Here is a 20,249-nt window from a genome sequence, read left to right on the forward strand (position 1 = left end):
ATGAAAACTTGCTGGACTTCCAGATGCAGGCACAGCCAGGCAGGTGGCTTAATGGTGGTACCAGGTGGGAGCTGCCCACAGCTCTGAGCTGGCTGAATTTATCCTGCAGCCCACGGGAGTTCTGAAGCAGGACTCAGGTCTGGGAGCCACGCTGGGTGTGCAGCCTGCACAGCCCCATGCTGGCCTGGGTTAATCCATCCTGCGAACTGGCCATGCCAATCTCATGGAGTTCAACAAGGACAAGTTCCTGCACTTGAGTCAGGACAATCCTTACTACCAGCACAGGCTGGGGGATGTGATAGAGAGCAGCCCTGGGGAAAAGGACTTGGGGTACTGATGGGCAAAAAGCTGGACCTAAGCGAACAACAGGCGCTCACAGCCCAGAAGGCCAATCACATTCTGGGCTGCATCACAAGACCAAGAGAGGGGATTCTCCCACTCTGCTCTGCTCTGGTGAAATCCCACCTGCAGTGCTGCATCCAGCTCTGGAGCCCTCAGCACAAGAAGGATGTGGACCTCTTGGAGCAGATCCAGACAAGGCCATGAGGATGATCCAAGGGCTGGAGCACCTCTCCTACAAAGACAGGCTGAGAGAGTTGGACTTGTTCAGCCTGGTGAAGAGAAGGCTTCAGGGGGAACTTAGAACCTCAGAAAGCACCTACAGGAAAGCTGGGGAGGGACTGTTTGCAAGGGCATGTAGTGATAGGACACGGGGCAATGGTTTGAAACTAGAGCAGGGGAGGTTTAGATCAGACATTAGGAAGTTCTTCACTCTGAGGGGGATGAGACCCTGGCACAGGTTGCCCAGAGGTGGTGGAGGCCCTGTCCCTGGAGACATTTGAGGTCAGGCTTGATGAAGCTCTGAGCAATATGATCTAGTGAAAGGTGTCTCTGTCACTACAGGGGGGGTTGGACTCGATGGCCTTTGAAGGTCCCTTCCAACCTAACACAGTCTGTGATTCTGTGATTTTAACTCCTACACACACAACAGTCTTGGCCAGGATCAGCGTTCTGCCCTTGGTCCATGTACGCCTTTCCCTAAGACACTCCAAGTTATAGATGACGTTAATTACATACAGACTTCTCGAGCCTGAGCTACAAGGTCGTAGTTTCAGATGGAACAAATGTGGAAACTACCTGAAGTCGGGCTGCCTCACCCCAAAGCAAACAGCAGCAGATGTAAAGAGCTGGTATGTCTCAGTAATAAGAGTGTCGCTCCTGAGAGCATCCAGCACCAGAAGGCTTGTTGCTAGGCGAGTGCACAAAGGAGTGTGTAATAATGTTCCAAAGAGAAGTCTGTAGATTTGATTTAAAGAAAACAGCTGAATTTCAGCTGAGACATTTACATATTTAGCTTGTCGAGCTGGTGTTTGATATTAATTTTAAAAGAAGTCTGTAATTCGCCTTGCTGACTATCGTGTTTTAACTGTGGCACTGTTCTAATGCCTCCCATTGAAATTTTTCCTGCTGCAATTAACTTATGCAAAATCAGGTTTCCAGGTTGTTGGGGTTTTTTTTTAATTTTATGAAGGAAATTGCCTTGGATACAATTGCTGTGCCGTGGCTCTTCACAGTCCGTTTGTTCCTTGTCCTACACAGTTAAACATGTGTTATTAAGAGGCAATAACAGCAACATCATGGAGTTGCAATTACATTATGACAATATTATCTTCATGGAATAATGGTACTTGAGGGACACAGTGGAGTACAGGTTTTCACACAAGCATCTTGAGGTTGTTTTACCAGCACGATGATGTCTCTCTAGGCATGCCATGAGACTTCTGCAGTGCTTTTAAAGTGAATGCATAATAATAAAAAAATCCTGAAAAGTAGCTCTTGCTTAAACCTCAGTGACTTACTTTAAGCAATTTGACTCTGTTCTCTGAAGTGGTGTTTGTAGCTGGAAGATTTTAACTGTGGAGAGAATTAATCAGTATGTGTGTGCCCTGTGTTTCTATGCATGCACAGACGATGTCTATGAGTATGTGGGTGCCTGTGTCAATCCGACTCGAATACAGAATCCAAGGGACTGGATGGCAACAGATTTCTTTGGTTTGTTTCACTCTTTGCAGGGATGTGGTAAAATCTCAAAGCTGGCCTTACCTGTTGGCCTGGCTGGAATGAGAATTTCAATCCAGGGATTTTAACCCTCAGGTTCAGGGAAATATGAAAATAATCCAAATACTTGATGTTTAAATAGGAGAACATTTAAATAGGAGGGATTTGTGTGTATGTGTGTGTGTATTCCAAGTCCAGCCCAATACAACAAGGTAGCAAGAAGAGGGTAAAACCTTGTGGCAATTTTTTCTGCTCTTTATAGGAGATCTGAAAAGTAGCTGATGTGCTGGCAAATGCTGAATGTTCTACAGACACCAAGCAGTGTCTTATCTCCTTGATAGCCCCTTGGTCGTTACTCGCTGTAGTACACCATGTAAACAGGCACAAAGACAGACATTTAATTTAGGTAGAAAATCAACAGCAATAATTAAGAAATCAATGTACAAACTTCTTTATATTAAAAAATAAGTAATTGAAGATAAAATTAACGGCCCATAATAGCATGAGTCATATTAATTCAGATATCTCTAGGCAATTCTGTGAAGACAGCTTTGGTGTTTATATTACTTGGGATGTTTTAGCCTGTTGTGACTAATGAGGGAAAAGACTATTCTGCAAAAGAATAAGTTCTTTGGAATACTGCTAATATCCTTGTTTATTTACAAAGTAGTTGCATGTCTTTGTGCAAAACTCAGGCAGGACTGGTCTCAGCTGCTCAGCGAAGCCAGGCCACAGGGAAGCTTATGACAGAAAGACTTAGGAGCAAGCCCATGCCTTGCAAGCAGTTTTTGCCTGGGGACCAGCTATGTTGGGGTTACTGCTTATTTTTTCTGCTTTACAAGCCTTCCTTGAGGGTGATTAAAGGCTGGGTTAGTGTCTAAGGCTGTGTTATGGGAGAGGCTCTTCACGCAACTCTGCCTCTGCAACCAACTCCCCTCCACATCTATTTCCTTCATCCCCCAGATCATCCATAGGGATGGGCCTTAGTGGGAACCTTGTGCCTCCTCGCACCCAGGTGCCACAAGTAACAGCCTCTGGTTACACCTAGGGCTACTGCTGTGGGTATTGATATGCAAATGAATATACGTGCTCTCTTGTCTTTGTCATATTTATGCAAGTGTTGTCCGTGGCTGTTTAATTTGCATACAGATTTTTTGTGTCTCTCTACTCTCCTGTATGTTACCTGAGTCTTGAACCACTGAACTGCTGAAGGAAACATTTGATGTCTGATGGGGTTGTATTTATGTGATGTGTTTACTTGGCATCTTTGTATTTTTGCTGACAAAAGAGCTTGTTGGTAAGTAAGCAGCAACCCTCGGCATTAAGCAGCTCTAACTCATGACAGGTGATGCTAAGAAAGTGTAGTGGCTCTGTATTGCTCTGTGATTGGCTCCCAAGGTGGCGTTCTAAACAATTGTCCCATTCAAATAAACAAAGGCAGTATGGAGAATGTTCTTTTCATGTAGCCTGGGACTCTTAAAGGCACGCTAAAAAATACTGGCATGAACAAAAGAAGGGACAACTTCAGATCTTTGTGTATGGAAAGTCAGGCAACAATTTACCATTTCGTAATGAAATAACTGTTCCATAAGTGAAGCATTTATTTATTCTGCAGCTTTTTTATAGAAGCCATTGCAAGGACACAGCCATCTAGCATCTTTGAAAGGTCGTGGAGTTTGCACGGGAGGATCCTTGACTGCTGGAGAAACACAAGCGTTTTATGTATCCTCCAAATGGCAAGAAGGACTATCCAGAGAACTGCAGCCTAGTGGTCAAGGAGCTGTAGCACATGAACTGTGAAGGGAGGCTGAGGGAACCAGACTTGTTCAGCCTTGAGGAAAGAAGGGAACATCACAGAAGTCTTTCCTATGAGGGATAATATCTCCTTGGAGACATGATGGGAAAACAAGAGACCACGGTCATAAACAGGAGGTTCCAATTACATATAAGGAAAATATTTTTCATTATGGGAATAATTAACATTTAAATAAGGACCCAGTGGGTCTCTGTCCTTGGAGATGTCTTGGTAGAGCCCAGAGCAACCTCATTTAAAGTCAGTGTTGACCTTGCTTTGAGCAAGAGGTTGGACTAGAGACTGCCTGATGTGCCTTTCAGCTCTTAGGAGTCTCTGGTTCCACAGAGTGATGCAGCAGGTTCCTCGCTGGAGAAGACTCTTGAAGTTCACTTAGAGCCCATGAAACAACAGATCGTTATGTGACTTCCCCTTCTGTTCCTTGAATATGGAAACAGAGAATTGTCCTAATCTGGTATTACGTTATCCTTCTCTGTGTCTGGGCAGGTATGTGATGGCCATGAAAGAGTAAATGTGCAACATAGCTGATAGAAAAAAGATACAAACCCAAGAAACTTCTCTGATATGATGCAGCCTCATTGCAGGGCTTGTAGGATAGCTTTGAGGCTGTGATGTAAGTTTACAACAGATTGCATCAGACAGTGTTACCCACCACAGTGACCCCCAGCAGAAGTCATCAGCAGAGATTCAAGCCATCTGGCAACAACTGAGTTGACATGAAGTGAACGTGTGGGGTAGGCCAACCTTGAGGGCTGGAATAATGCACAGAATATCCTGTATGTTCATCTCTCTTGCAATTTGTAAGGAAAAGTAGAGAGGACATTATGGGCAGGGTTTCCAGAGGAGTAAGAATGAATAAGGAAAGGTCAGATTCTGCCATCCAACACGGCGTTAGTGGTGTTGCCTTCTGGGGAACCAACCTGAATGCACTGGTGCTCTGCCAGGTAGGTGTAAGACAGGCTGCCTTCATTGTTGTTATAAGCAGTGTCTTTCATGGGAACAACTTCTTGCTCCTTGTCACGTGAGCTGTTTTGAGGCTTGTAAGGTTTTCGTTTGCCTGTGGCTCAGTGAGCTGTGATGCAGGAACACGCTGCGCAAGGGCAGGAGCACTGCATCAGGGGTCCACTCAGCAGCTGGGAGGATGCGAGTTACTGGTGCAGAACTGTCAGTACAGGCAGAGCTTTCAGAGATCCGATTGCATTAGCCATTACGACCTTGACTTCCACCTTCCCAACACTTAATGTCGTTTTTGCACTACTTTCCTGTTGTTAGGGGCTGGGAAAAAACAGTGATAGTGCAGGTACACGTGCTGAAGCCATTTACCTGCACTATCACTTGCAGGCCTGAAGTAGTGCCATTTCTTATATTCTTTGTGGTACACAGTGGGTATTGGAGGCTAAAACCACTTCTGAGGGTGAACGTATGATGTGCTATGACATACTGAGCTTACAGTGCTCTCCTATAGGTGCAGGCGAGTGGACTGCAGTTAACAATGGCCTTTTCAAATCTGCCTTTGTTGGAAGTACCTCTGCTGACTGCTCTCTAAGGTTTATAACACATGCAGTGTTGCTGGGATACAGGGCTGCTCCCAGGTGGCCCAGCTTCATGGATTTCGTGCACCACTGATGTATGAGCTGTATGTCAAGCATACTTGTCTTTCTGACCATCCCTTGGGATTAAGTTTTATCCAAAGCCCATATCTTCTGCAGATGTAACAGCAGGTTCGTGGTGGGGGTTAAACCGGCACATGCTGAGGACATGGGCTTGTGTTCTGCATTTAGGAATCAGAGGGATTCAAGGAGATGAGCCCCAAAGTGTTTGGGGTTCTTTTTTTTTAATTATTATTATTATTTTCAGCTGAAAAACTGAATATATATATTTAGAGCATTTTTCTAGTCTTCTCTAGTGACTCACACATTCAGTGAAACATGGTCTGTAATTATGTTCTCCCTTGGTTCTTACAGTGTCTAAGCATTCCTATTACATTTGTCTAATGCTTGTACTATTTCTTCCGCCTCTTTTTAATTTTTATTTTAAGACTATGACTAAGGAAAACGATTTAAAAACCCATTACAGTGTTGTCCTTGATGATGTGTTCATCAGAGAACAGCTCATAACGTTCTCCTAGGACTGAAATTATTTGGTATCTTCAAAGCTCAGCTGACAGAAACCAACCAAGCAAGGGAATTAGCCTGATCTACGAGATAGGAGAAATTCCTATCTGTGTTTGCCAAAACATAATAGAAAGGACCATTGTTGGTGCAAGGGGAGCATCCTCCACTGTGGCCCTGGCCACTGGCCTGCACTGTGAAACATGGATTATCCAGCACTGGAGGTCTTTTAAGAACAGGTTGGCACAACATGTAACTTGGCAGGAGTATCATCGTATGCTTTGACAAGCCTGGCTCAGAGCATCGGGTTGGACTAGATGACCTCTCTTAAAGTGCTTTTTTATCCCTGCAACTCCAATATAGTTGTCTTTTTTCCTTGCTTGACAGGCAGTACAAATGTAAATGCCCGTGTGTAGCTAAGCAACGTCTTCAACTAGATCTAAAGTTTTGCCCCCAAAAGTCACTTTTTCCATTTTTGTCTTTGAGAAAATGCAGAACTGGAGGCTGGCTCAGATCCCAGGGGAAAGCTGCAGAACCGACGAGGAGCGTGGGGGGGAAAGGAGCACGTCCTGCTCTCATGAAACCATGAGGCCTCCAAGCCCTTTCGAAGCTTTGGCTTGGAGATGAGTTGAGTCAAGAGGCCTTAGAGCGCAGGATAAACAAAGAGAGGACAAAAGGTGGGTTTGAGGAAGATGCTCTAAAATCTGTTTCAATTTCTTTTGAATCTCCCATTTAAAAACTTTGAAAGAGTTGATCCAGATTAGGAAAATTAATCTGAATTCAGTCTGCTAGGGAAACCTGGTGCAGTTTGTCACGTGCCTTAGCAGTCTTTTGAACTTCCACTAAAGAAGGAATGTATTTGGCTTTAAAAAAAATCAGGAGAAACTTGCACTTCAAGTTTCTAATTAGCTGTAATTCAACTTAAGGCCTTTTGGATTCCAGCTGAAGTTGGATGTGGGATCATTTTGCTTGGGAAATGCAGTGTCTGAATTAGTTGGTCTGCTCTGATATGTTCTGATTGACTCAAATGAACCTCATTAAGTTATGATGCATCAAGATTCATGATGCAAAAGTTGGGATTTTTTCCTTCTCCTTTTCCATTTTGCCCTTTTAATTATGGCCCAAATAAGCATAGCTCTCATCTAGCACAACATGAGGCACGGCCAGGTTCGGGGTGCAGTAACTTAGGGACAGTTCAATACAGGTTTATATCTGTTTCTTCTGATCTTGTAGTGCAAATCCTCAATCCATAACACGCCGGGGAGGCCAGCCGGAACGGAGGGTCGCTTGCCGCTCTGCCCAGCTGCATGAGGTCCCTCCAAGCAGACTGATGGGATCCCCGCCTTGGCTGCTCAGGGGTGGGTATGTAACACAACCATATCTCTCTTCTTCCCTTCTGAGACAATTTAACCCCCAAAAGGCTTTTCTCTTAAGCCATTTTCAGTGGACAACTATGCAATAAGAGTTTTATCCAGAAGTGATTACAGTCTTTGATTATCTGAATCATTCGGAGTACGCTGGAAATGTCACAGCATTCACTGAAAACTGCTGACAGCTCTTCATATCTGTACCGGGGTATCCCGTTGTTGTTAAAAATGTATTCAGTGTAAAATAATGTAATGAGAAGAGGCAGAATCTCTGTCTCTTGATCTAGCCTAAATGTAACAAAAGAAAAAATTAATTTGCTTAGTTTTTAATTGACAGATTTGCTGTACTGCCTTGTGCATCATAGAATCATAGAGTCACAGAATGATCTGGGTTGGAATGGACCCCAAGGTTCATAGAGTTCCAAACCCCTGCCACAGGCAGGGCCACCAACCTCCAGGCCTGGATCTACACAAGGTTGCCCAGGGCCCCATCCAGCCTGGCCTTGAACACCCCCAGGGATGAGGCATCCGCCACCTCTCTGGGCAGCCTGTTCCAGCACCTCACCACTCTCTCTGTAAAGAACTCCCCCCTAACAGAAAATCTAAACCTTCCCTCCTTCAGCTACAATCCATCCTCCTTGTCTTGCCATTACCCTTTTAAAAAGTTGATTCCCCTCCTGTTTCTCTGCTCCCTTCAGGGACTGGAAGGCTGTCATGTGGTTCCCCCACAACCTTCTCTTCTCTAGGCTCAACAAGCCTAGCTCTCCCAGCCTCTCTTCGTAGGGGAGGTGCTCCAGCCCTCTAATCATCTTGGTGGCCCTCCTCTGAACCCTCTCCAATGGGTTTATCTCCTAGGATGCAAGACTGCATCCTAATACAGTCTTCTCTTAATAACAAAGAAAAGAATATTCTTAAACCTAGTTTAAAAGACATCATCTGGTTTCCAGCTGAAGAGTCACAGGGCTGGGCAGCCACTGCCATTAATTTTTTGCCTGTTCATATTTGGATATTCTTTTTCTATCCTGATTTTTTAGTAAGGCTTTTTCAGGTCTGTCTCATACTCTGTACAAGTAGTGCAGCTCCCAGAAAAGGCAATGGACCAGATTAACCACTGATCATTTCACACATACGGCGACCTCATCTAACTCACACATATGTCATCCCGTTATTTTATAGCTTGTGTTCAGAATACCTCAAAGGGAGTAAGCAGGTGGAGGAAGCATGGCTAAGGGAAGTTTCCTCAAGCCAGACGTGCCTTGCAGCTTGGTTGCGGTAAGTGAGGGCTGCTTCTCTGATAATCTGGTCCCTTGACTCTTGCCATTGGGTTTCCATGTGCAAGGAAAGAAGAATCTCTTTTTTAATGCAGGAGGAAGGTAGGAAATGAGTTAATACGAGTTCCAAACAAGCCATAATGAAAGTATCCAGCTAACTGGAGAACTGCTGAAAGCAGAAGGGGGTGGAAAGTGGTGCACTACATACTTTATTTATGTTATTGGCATCATAAAGCGTTTTTGGATGGTGTGAATCCTTACACAGCTCTAGCAGAAAACGACGGGGCTCTGTGGCCACAATTGCCTCTCTCTCTTGGGGAAGGTACGTTCTTTCTGACAGCAGAAGTAATGCCCTAGTAAAAAGCTTGACCAAAGGTTTTATTCCTCCACATGAATGTTTCCCTGCTGGTTTTCCTTATTTTTCTGTATCTGAAGCTGCTCTTTCCTGCTGCTACTTTCATTAACTTCACCTCCAGCACGAGCAGCTGGAATCAGCCCACGTTTGCCTATAAAACAACACCATTTGGCAGCGAGGTTGCAAGACCCTGCCGCATCTTCCCGCAACTGCTGGTTGTGGTAATTTTCCATGATTGTGAGGAACAGCCAACCAGCTCCTGGTCTCAGATCAGCGCCAGCGCCTGTACGCTGGGGCAGTAAGTCTGGGTCCGTGAAGAATACACCCATTGCACGAATAACAGAAAGCAGTGTAACATCTCCTTGCTGTGGTTTTGTGATAAGAAACTTTGCAAATTATTTCACAAGCACACAGATATGACAGAGTTTGTTATCGTGCTTGTCTTTATTATAGCTGATGAGGTCTTGGATGCCTTGAAATATTATGCTCTGCTGTTCTGCTGAAAGCTTGCTTTGTGAGGTCTGGTTTAAGATGCTTGAAAAACCCAAGGGGAAACTGAAAGCAAAAAACCTTGAACCTTCAGCTGGTGGTCTGGGTGGTAGGACATGGGAGAAGAAGAGAATCGTGTGTCCAGTTGGGGAGAGTCTGTCCCGTGATGTCTGCCTGTCTGCTGCTGGAGAGCGATCCACTCTGCGACCCAGAGCGGCCCAGGGTGTGCAATACCTGGAGGGATGATGTCTTTTGCACCAAATTAACTCACAGGGTCGTTCATGCTGAGGAACTTTTTACAGACCTGGTCGCAGGAGATCCCCCAAGCAGAAGCCTGTTCCTGCGTGCTGCTCTGCACATCGCCACATTATGCAGGAACTGGCCGATCCCTGCACCTAAAGCCGAGTGTGTATTTTGAAGTCACAGTAATTAACTAAGCGAGGGCAGATGACCTGCTAAACCTTTCTCAGAGCTAACATCTGAAATGTGCGTAATAAGATCTCCAGAGTCTGGTGTGTTACTAAAGATGTGTCGATTTCCAGTTTCTCATTCCAGCAAGTTCATGCTTTTTAGAGTGTTCAATTAATTGTCATCGCAGCGCTCTGTTGGCTTTTGGGGGTTATATTACATCTGCTGTAGATTAATTTTAGTCCCCTGTATTTGTGCTAACCAATTTTCTTAATGAAACTGCAACCTCATTTATTTTTATTTACTTTGTAATTAATGACAGCTACATATTAGATACTGGAAAGAACTCTGATCAAACGCCTAGGGTGATAAGTTGGGCAGAAATCTCCCCTAAACAAACTGCCCACACAATCTGTAGCATGTCCCTGACATTTTGGTGGCTTAAGGAAGGCAATCTGTGTGATTATCGTTAAGTATTTCTGCTTCCACTGGCGGTGGGAGTCAAAACCAGCTAGACCAAGGAACTTCCAGGAAGAATGGGTAGGAATGAGTTAACTTCTTGAAATTCACATTGTATCTTTGGTGTTTTTCTGTAGGAAAGTTTAGTTGATAATTTCTTCAGATCAATTCACTTACCTCCAGCTGTCTTAAAATGTCTTCAGAAGAATGGGAATATTCATTCTAGCAACAATAGCACACTCCAAAACCATTACATCTTTTAAGACTGGTTACTAATTATCCTTATCTCTGGAACAGAAGAAATTATAGAAGCCATTAAAACAAAGAGGACAAGGAAATACATGTGAATATCTTATATCTTAGAGTTTTCAAGAAGGAATTTAGTTTAAACGATAAACCTGGCAGATTTCAGATAAACCTCACCAACCTAGGCATAGGGTAGTTATAATTCAGGGTTGATAAAAACAACCCTCAGTGGAAAAGAAACTTGAAGTACCTCTCAACCTTACCAGGATGGCATTAAAGGAAGCTGATCAGAACATGGTGGTGATGGTCTCATAAAATGTGAGAAGATGGACAATGATCTAGATAAATACTACTGCAAACATCACCATGCAGTGTTTGAAATCCACATCACACCCTCACTTCGAAGCACTGCATTCAGTTCTGTTTGCAGAAGGATTTTTGAAATGAGAGCTACTGAGGAAGGTAGGTAAGAGATAAGCCAAACAAGTGGTAGGCAGGGAGAACATGAGTAAGAGGGGACAGGTGTGCTTAGAGAAATCTTGCACTTCCATGTACTTGTATTGCAAGAGCAAACATTTTGAATTAAAAGGCATGAAGTCGGATGTATCAGAAAGGCAATACACAGCTTCACCGAGGAGCCGCTTGTCTTGAGACACTGACTGTTTTCTGGACAAACATACTGAGCAGTAGAGAATGAGGTAAAAAATCCCACCCCTAGAAACTGTTGGAGCTGGCGTAAATGATTGTCGTCCTCATAAATCTATTTCTTAAATCTGGAGCAGGCCCCGGGGAACTGCAAATACAGGAAAGGTTTTCAAGGCACCATATGGTGGTTATGAAAGGATCTAACACAGGGCTATTTTTGAGTCAGAAGAATGGAAAAGAGGAGGGCTAAATCTTGGGAAGCGGCATATTCATGGTTATGAAACTGAATGTGGTAGACAGGCTCAAGCCCTCTGCGCTTCAGCAAAACTTGCTCTGTATCTATTTGTGTCGGTTTGCTAGAGGGGAATTAATCAAGTGAGAAAATACTCTTCCGCTCCCTTTGGGGGTGAGGGAAGTGTTGTGACAAAAGCCGAGCGAAGGGAGCCATTTCGTGCTGCTGCGGGAGGCGTCACGTGCAGCCGTGCGCTCGCAGGAGACGCCTGCCCGTGCTGTTGTCTCATGTCCCGCGCTGCGACCGCGGCGTCTGTAGCCTTGCTCTTCCCTGGGCAGGTAGCTTTGCCAAGTCTGCGTCGTACTGTTCTCTGATAAAACAATGGCTGGTGTTGTGCAACTGCCCATGAAAATGCTGGCAAAGCATCTCGTCGGGTGTTGGTGAAAGCAGAGCGAGTGCCTTTAGGACAACTGCACTGTGCTAGAGGATTGCTTTCCCTGGGATCTTCTATCCCTCTTAGAGAGGCACTGTGTTGTTGCTGTGCTGGTACTGTCACTGTCCCTTCCCATGGCATTCCCAGCACCCCAACTCCCCTTGTCCCTGCAGTTGGATGCTGCAGTGTTTGAGAAGGGTGGGGGCTGGGAGGTGGTACTAGAACATCTCTTACAAAGAGAGACTGAGGGACTTGGGACTTTTTAGCCTAGAGGAGAGAAGGCTGAGGGAGGATCTCATCAATACTTATAAACACTTGAGGGGTGTGGTCAGTCTTGTTTCAGTGGTGCCCACGGACAGGACAAGAGGCCATGGGCACAAACTGGAATATAGGAAGTTCCACCTAAACATGAGGAGGAACTTCTTTCCTGGGAGGGTGGCAGAGCCCTGGGACAGGCTGCCCAGAGAGGCTGTGGAGTCTCCATCTCTGGAGACATTCAGACCCCACCTGGACACTGTCTTGTTCAGCCTGCTGGAGGTGACCGTGCTCTGTGAGGGGGTTGGACTGGATGATTTCCAGAGGTCCCTGCCAGCCCTGATCATTCTGGGAGTCTGTGATTCTGTGATGTGCTTAGCATGCTTTAACTGTCCTTATCCCTCTTCTCAGGTCAGAACCTGCTGGGACTCAAACCCACTCCCCAGTTTGGCAAAATCCATCTCCTTGTAGACAAGAAAACTTCCTGGGACACTTCCAGGTTGGTTTGGCCTCCTTTTTACCAGTAGCAGATTTCAAAGATGATGCTGGGACAAGGGGTCTTTCTGGCAGGTGATGTGTGGCAGCTTCAGTTCCTCCCCAGACCAAGCAATGAGGAGCAGAACAGCTCAGCAAGCTCAGCCTGTCTGTCTCAGGCTGCTAAACTCACGTGAGGGGAGGAAGGACAAGTGCTTGGTCATCTTTACTGTCTCCTAGCAAAAGAGGTATATTTGGCACATTGGGAAAATGCATTTCCAAGCAGCAGTGGTTTCCTTGTTGCGATGCAGTCCTTGATGCTGTCTACTTCATTAATTCCTTCATATCCTTGGTATAAAATCCTTAAGGACAACCAGCTATATTTAAATAGGTCACGCTGGGAACTGATCTTCTATTTTGCCAATGTTTCCATTATTTAGTAATTAAATCAAACAGACCTGTACACAATAGCAGAATTTGGCACCAAATAGTTAATCCTGCTATAAAACCCCAGAAATCAGCAGGAGGAGCTGAGTTCAACTGCCAGGGTATCAGCGTGGAGGGTAAATGTATATTTTTGGTCCCCTGAGCTTCAGATCAGGGATGTACAATCTACTGAACACAGCTACAGTTTCAATTGCTTATTGAAGTTGGACTCTATTGGTGAAACTAGAATAACATTTTAGAACATCTAAATGCTTGAAAGGACGAGCTTGAAGAACTCCCTGCTGAGGTATTATTTTACTGCCTTGCGTAGAGGAAATCTGCCTCACAAAATGAAATCGCAAAAGATCCAACTGTAACTGGGTGTTGTGCAGGAGGGAGGAGCGAGGGTGTTGCTTTAGAATAAAATGACAAGATTTTAAAAACTGAATTTCATTTACGTGAAAATATTTTATGTTGAGCCTCTGGGGAAAAATAGTATCCCAAATTCATCTATACAACAGCAAACTTGCACAAAAGATTTTATTTTCAGAGGGTTTTTTTTTTCAAACCTGTAATGAAATCCAACAAAGAATGCTCTGTGCCCTGTCGTCAGAAGCTGTCCAAATTTATTACAGTTCCTCTGTGGGAAACTCTACCGATGCCTGAAAAGCCCCAGGTTTTGCATGGCACCCTTGCTTACAGCAGCACATAAAAACCAACAGTAATATTAAATAACGCTACTTGCAGGTTAAGACCATCATTTATAAAGGGCAGAAAAGTTACTGAAAACCCATTCACAAAGAGGAATAGCAGAAGCATCAGGTATTCTGCTTATTACCAACACCAGGCTACAGAGCCTCCCAAAGTGCCTGTTAACGAAGGAACAGCCTCATGAAAACCAGGCATCCTCACTCCAAATCGCAATCCTTCTCGCAGCATTTTCTATCTATCTTTCAGCTTTTTCCTGTATTTCCTTTAGAAATTAGGACTTTTGGCCAGATTAGAATGTATGTATATTCCAGGTTTCATTCAATGTTGCAACCCAACTTATTCCAGTTGGCCAAGAAGCGACTTCCCCAGTAGGAAAGAGCAGGGTCAGGTTGGTGAGCACTGGATTTAGGTGACTTTGTCCATTGAAGTGCTGAGCCACCTTCAGCTCCTGCTCTGCTACATGACATTATTGCCCTGTTTACAGTTTATTACACATCAGTATGATGAAAACTGTAGATTAACCTCTTCGATAATGTGAAACACACATGCTGAAACACAGTGGCCTCTCCTTAATTTCCAGTGACGTGCTCACAGTTTCCTAAACCTTGCAATTTAATTGTGAGAGCTACAGAATACTTCCTTTCCCTCTCTAATTTAAATTTCTCCTACCTATTACAAACCTGCTTTGCCCAGTTAAAAAGGTGATTTTCAGGTGATGTCTGAAAGCTGAGGACTGTGTTTACCGTGCGTTGTCAGCAGGTACTGTCAGAAAACATTATCCCTTCCTCGCTCTGGTCTCCAGTAGCAACACAGATTTCTCCCCATTTAACAGTGTTCCGACAGGAGCCCTGAAAGGTTACACACAGTTGTTAGATGAAAACCCTGGAAGGATAACAGTTCTTGTAGTTAAGGAAATAGCACAGGCTCTGAAGTCTTTGAAGGCCTGGCATCCTCCTTTTCAGGAGGATAACGGAAGAAATCACAGAGCTTGTCTTAGATGCCTAAAGCCATGCTTGTATTCAGGGACAGAAAATCCTGTGCACATCATTTGAAATAATCAATGACTCAGCAGCTTGGTTTGCCTCTCCCGGGATGACAGGCTCACAAGCCATTGATCTACCGTCCAATATGCCATTACATGTCTCCTTCTTCCACTCCTTCCAGGGGGTTGCCCCCATGATTAGCACGCATCAGCCCCACACCAAAGTGGAGATGTGGGCTTCTGCATGCTTGAGGGGGATACACAGGATTGATGGAGTTTCACAGAGCTTGGATGTTGGCCTTTGAAGGAAAGCGTGTGTCATGGGAAATGGATGTGGAGGGCCAAAGGGAACAGCTGAGGCTCTTCTTAATTCTGCTTTATTCTCATATGAGGGAGAATCATTAAACCTCCGGTGAAGGGATGATAATGCTCACAGAGCTTAGCTTGCATCTGAAAAAAATAGAGGGCATTGAGAAAAAAATTGTGTTTTAAACTGTTCTAATTCCCAGATTCATTGTTATTTAAATGCTCTGTGCTGGTTCTTCTTGGTGACGTTATCTTGGAGTTGGGGGGCTGCTATTGGATTTCCGCCCTCCGATACAGCCATTCAATGCTTTTGGTGTTGTGTGCTACTTATGACCTTTTTAATATTCTGTCATTTGACCAGCTGCCTATTCTTATTCCTTTTGCTATTTACGGTTTTGCAGCCTCATGGGGAAGGAACAACCGCACGGACTGTTAATGAAAATGTAGCAGAACAGTTTCTCAGACCGCTGCAGCGCAGTATATTCATGAAGCTGAGGAATAACAGCAGCCTTGTCGCAAAGGTAGTCCTCAGCTCTATTCCCAATGAAGTTTCTGAGTGTTTTGCCATTGTCTCATTAATTTGCAGAGAGCAGAAACAGCACTAAGGAGCAGTTCCAACTAAATTTCCAAAGACATCATGTAATATTGCAGAGAAAATTAGAAATTTCCGGGGTTTTCATCCTCATATTCATCATAGGTGGGTTTTTTTTTTTTTTTTTAGAGTGACACAGAGTTCAAGGAACAAGAAATGAAGCCTTCAGATGTGAACCTAAGAAAGAACAAGAATCTCTACAGAAAGCCCCTCAGGATCAGGAATCTGTGATGAAGTTTATGTGCCTGGTCAGCAGAATTGAGATAAGCAAGGTACGTTTTTGTATTATTTGAGAGCAGCATCAAATAGGAAGGAAAATTAGCAGAGACCTTTTGGCCTCTCCCAGCCTCAGTGTCTGGCCCGTGACAGCATGAAGATGTAAGGCTGTGAGCTGTCATGGGGGGCTGGCCCCAGCTGGGGTCCAGGTTCCCCCAGAGCTGCTCTGCCACATCCATCCTCAGCTGGGCAGGGGAGAGGACGTGTAACAGAAGGTTCGTGGGTCGAGATCATGCAGCAATTAATATCATGGGCAAAACAGGCTCAACACGGAATGAAATGCATTTTGTTTATTACCCAATGAAATCAGAGTAAGTTAATGAGAAAACCAAATCTTAGCACGCCTCCTCCCCACCCTTACCTTCTTCCCGGGCTCAACTTTATCCCCATTTCTCTCTCTCCTCCCTGCCAGTGGCACAGGGGGACAGGAATGGGCATTGGGATCAGTCCAACACTAGTTGTCTCTGCTGCTCCTTCCTCCTCAGGGGAGGAGGTTTTTTCCCCTCTTTAACCCTGTTCCCCCAGAGATGCTGCCACCATCACTGATGGTCTCGGCCTTGGTCAGCACTGGGTCTGTCTTTGAGCTGCTGATGTTGGCTCTGTTGGACCTGGGGGAAGCTTCCAGCAGCTTCTCACAGAAGCCACCCCTGCAGCCCCCTGATTCCAAAACCCTGCCACACAAACCCAGTGCTGCTGTCCAGAGCTGAAGCAACCCAGAGGCAGACATGATGGCCATGAACAGCAAAGAGGGCTCCGTGCTGCTGGAATATTGTAAAGCTCCAGGAGAAGCCTCGCTGTGTACCCGGGGGCTGGTCGGGGTGCCAGCAGTACTGTCCTGCTTTGAAAAGCTTATTTTGGAAGAACGGAATGTTAGCAGAATTTTGAAGATATGTTATTGGTAGTGCTGTGCACGCAGCTGGAATCCAAGCAATGGATTTAGAGCAGAAGGTTAATAATATGTATGATAACAGGCAACTGTGTAATTTATGAAGTTGAAGTTTATGAAGGAATTCTTTTACACTGGTCTGAATGAAATAGTGCAGATATCTGCACACTTAGAATAGCAGAAAAGGACCATGAGCTTAGGGTATAATAAGATCTAGATTTTTCTCTAGCTGTGGCAATACGGTGGCTTCAGTAGGATGTGGAGGGCATCTCTCTTGGGCTGGGGGTTATTTTTCATTTGCTTGTTTGGCATGTGGTGCAGGACAGATGCTGTAACCCTCAGAGTTAACTTGTGCAAAGCAACCAAATACTGGAGAAAAGGCATGCTTTGGTCGGAGGGAGTAAATGACCTCATGTCACCATGAGCCGGCCACACTGTGTTTACCCTGGTTTTCCCACGCGTGCACTAGCGTGCTGTCCTCTGGCTGGGAGGTTGGTTTCACTCAGCTGCAGCTTTGTTGTAGGCTGGTAAAGGTTGTGAGCCATCCCTCAGGAGTAAAATCACAGCTTCAGATCACAGACATGGTCTCCCAGCACTTTAATTGTTGTGACGTGTTGCCAGTCACAAAGGAAATGATGCCTGGGTGTGACAGAGATGACAGAGGAGAGACACAGGCTTTTGATTGGCTTTGTAATATTGTCTGTAAAGAGCGTGGGAAGCAGTGCTGAGAGAGAGAGCTCTAGGCTCGTCCTGGGGGATCAGTAACCAGAAATGGCATGGCTCCTGTCCTGGATTTCTGATCACATTGCTGTCTGATCTGATCTAAAGCCCCAAGGCTTCTTGCTGGGTGAAAATTGCATGTGGAAATAGAGTCCAGATAAGAGTCCTGTCATCTTAATATCAGAGCACTTGAGCCCAGGATGAAAATGGCTAGTTTTTATTTTAGAAAAAGAAAAGCTTTTCCTTCTGTGGGATTCTGTGGACAGCATGACTCAAAATGTCCCGAGTTGTTGGATTGCAGGGAGCCAGACAGGATCAATTAGGTTTCAGAGGCATGGCTGTGGTGAGGGGCAGCTAATCAACGAGTCGTGCCGAATTCAGTATCTGTCGGATAGCCATTTCTTATTAACTTCATCTCTCAAATGAAAAGCATAAAATACCTGCAACTGCTATTCTCCAGGGGCATTTTTGTTTTGCCTGGCATTTCTGAAGACAGTTGGCAATAACTGGTTCCAGCCATTTCTGCCACATGTCTTGGCTTTCTGGAAAAGCTGCTTAAAAATCTACACCGGGCAGGAAGCGCCTGGTTACAGAGATTTCCAATTTAGAAATGATGTCTTTTAGATTTGCCTTACCCAGATTTTTGAACTCCACATCTCTGAGTATTGCAAAAACCAAGGGAAGTTGTTGGGACCCCTTCTTTGCACAGCCAAAGTGGAAGCCTGGTGCAGCACACTGCCCCAGGCCCAGTGTCTAGGCTCCGTACCTCCCGGTTAGCCTTGAGCTTTGAAGCAAAAATAAACGCATTGAGTAGCAGCCGTTTGGGGTTGTCTTTGAGGATCTCTGGAAAGAGAGGAGTGATGACAGGTAGGTGCAAGATGGGCTCAGGAAGGGACAGCTAGCCATGCAGAGGCCCGGGCAGAGCCGGTGCTGCCGCGCGAGGGAAGCCGGGTATCTATAAATAAAGGGCACGAGATGTACAAGCCGATGAGGAGAGAGGACAGCGTGCGCAGCACGCTCTGTAAGCCAAATGAGAACAGCAGCTTAAGCTCTCCTTGTGTGCACCACACTTACCACCATAAATGTTACCTGAACGTTTTCCTCCCATAGCAAGAACCAAAAATATCCCTTTTATCCCAGAATTAACAGCATCGAGGAAAATACAGAATTTCCAGGAGTCCTTTTGCAGCCTCTCTCCTGGGAGAGAAAGGGAGAGGGTGAGACACCCCTGACCTTCGGCAAAGCAATCCAAGCTATGCCTGCCCTTTGCCAAGTCCAAATCTGTCCCTTGCGAGGATGTTGCTGGGTCAGTAACATTCAGCATGGAGGAGTTTGTGCTCGGAAAGCTGCCGGCTCCCCAGTGCTGGGGGCTGCGGTCTGATCCCAGGGAGCACAGAGAAAGTCACAACCCTTCTCCACTGGCCCCCAGTGCACCAGGAGGACCCTTCCTCTAAAGTTACTTATGCCTCAAATTTGTCCTAATCCTGGAAGAAGAATGTGTACCTATATTGGGCAATGGAGGGGATCCCCTTTCTCAGGAGGGTGCGCAGATCCTCGAAGCGGTTGCTGTGGGTCCATGTGTCTTCTCCCAGTTTGTGTGTTGGGGTTTCTCTAGGTGGTTCCAGCTCCTCCACACTCAGATACCCTAATACACAGATAAGGGTGGTTGCAGGGGTTGCTAACGAAGGCAGGTTAGTGTTCGGACTATGGTCCATCGCTCTTAAAGCTCCTATGACATCAGGACAACTTGATTTGTAGACAAACCCAAAGAAGGTTTTCCACCCCAACAGATTTCACCCCCAACATTGGGCTGCCACCCTTAGGCTCAACTCCAGCAGTCTTGGTTTTATCCTCTTCTCCCTGAGAAACTCATTTAAAGCCCTATCTACAAGGCCCACCTATTCATGTGTGAGGATCCTTTTCCCCCTCTGGGACAGGTGAACTCCATCTGTCATGAGCAGAGACAGTGCTATGAAAACTTCTCATGGTCAAAAGCCCCAAAGTTTTGTTGGTGGCACCAGCCTCTGAGCCATCCGTTCATCAGGTGGGTCTTCCTCATTCTTCCAGTATCCCTCCTGTCACTCAGGGAACTAAGGAGAACGCTCCCTGTGCTCCCAACCCCTCAACCAATCTCCCCGAAGCCCTGAAGTGCTTTTTAATTGCTTTCAGGCTTCTCTCCATAACCTTGTCACTCCTGACCTGCATAGCCAACAGCGGGTAATAGTCAGTTGGCTGCACCACACCAGAGAATTTCTTAATAACATCCCTAACCCTGGCCCCAGGGAGGCATCAGACTACCCTGTGGGGATGGATCTGGTCTACATATGGGGCCCCCAGTTCCTCCCAGAAGGGAATCACCTACTGCCGTTACTCAGAAGTCTGCCTCTAGGTCCAGCCTCGGAGTGAGAGATTTCTTACAGCTCATAAATGGGGTTGAACCCAAGCTAAGAGCAAATCAGACAATTTTCTGATATTTCTTCCCATGCAAACAGCTTCTGGAAAAGTCTGAGTGGGCAGGGAGCTGTCCCAAATCCCACTGCCCTATTCCTGGGAGCATGCAAGTGCTTCAAGTGCTTCCAGCAAGCTAATTTCCCTTGATGGTGGGATTGTTTGGCCTTTGCACATCATATAAATGACACACACCCTCACATGTCCCCAAAGTGAAGACCAGCAAAGACTGGACTTCCATCTCAAGCCACCTCCCTCCAGTTGCTGAGGACCAGACATATCTAGA

General features: G+C 45.5%; 1 long non-coding RNA gene across 1 annotated transcript; it reads left to right on the top strand.

The window, feature by feature from the left end:
• Nucleotides 1-12,618: 12,618 nt before the first annotated feature.
• Nucleotides 12,619-15,841, top strand: LOC311196112. The gene is made up of 3 exons (XR_014617560.1): nt 12,619-12,641; nt 15,443-15,562; nt 15,763-15,841. It is a non-coding gene; the product is annotated as an uncharacterized lncRNA (long non-coding RNA).
• The last annotated feature ends 4,408 nt before the right edge of the window (nt 15,842-20,249 follow it).

This window comes from Gallinula chloropus (genome assembly GCF_964237585.1).
Source record: "Gallinula chloropus genome assembly, chromosome: 12".
Classification (NCBI taxonomy): Eukaryota; Metazoa; Chordata; class Aves; order Gruiformes; family Rallidae; genus Gallinula; species Gallinula chloropus.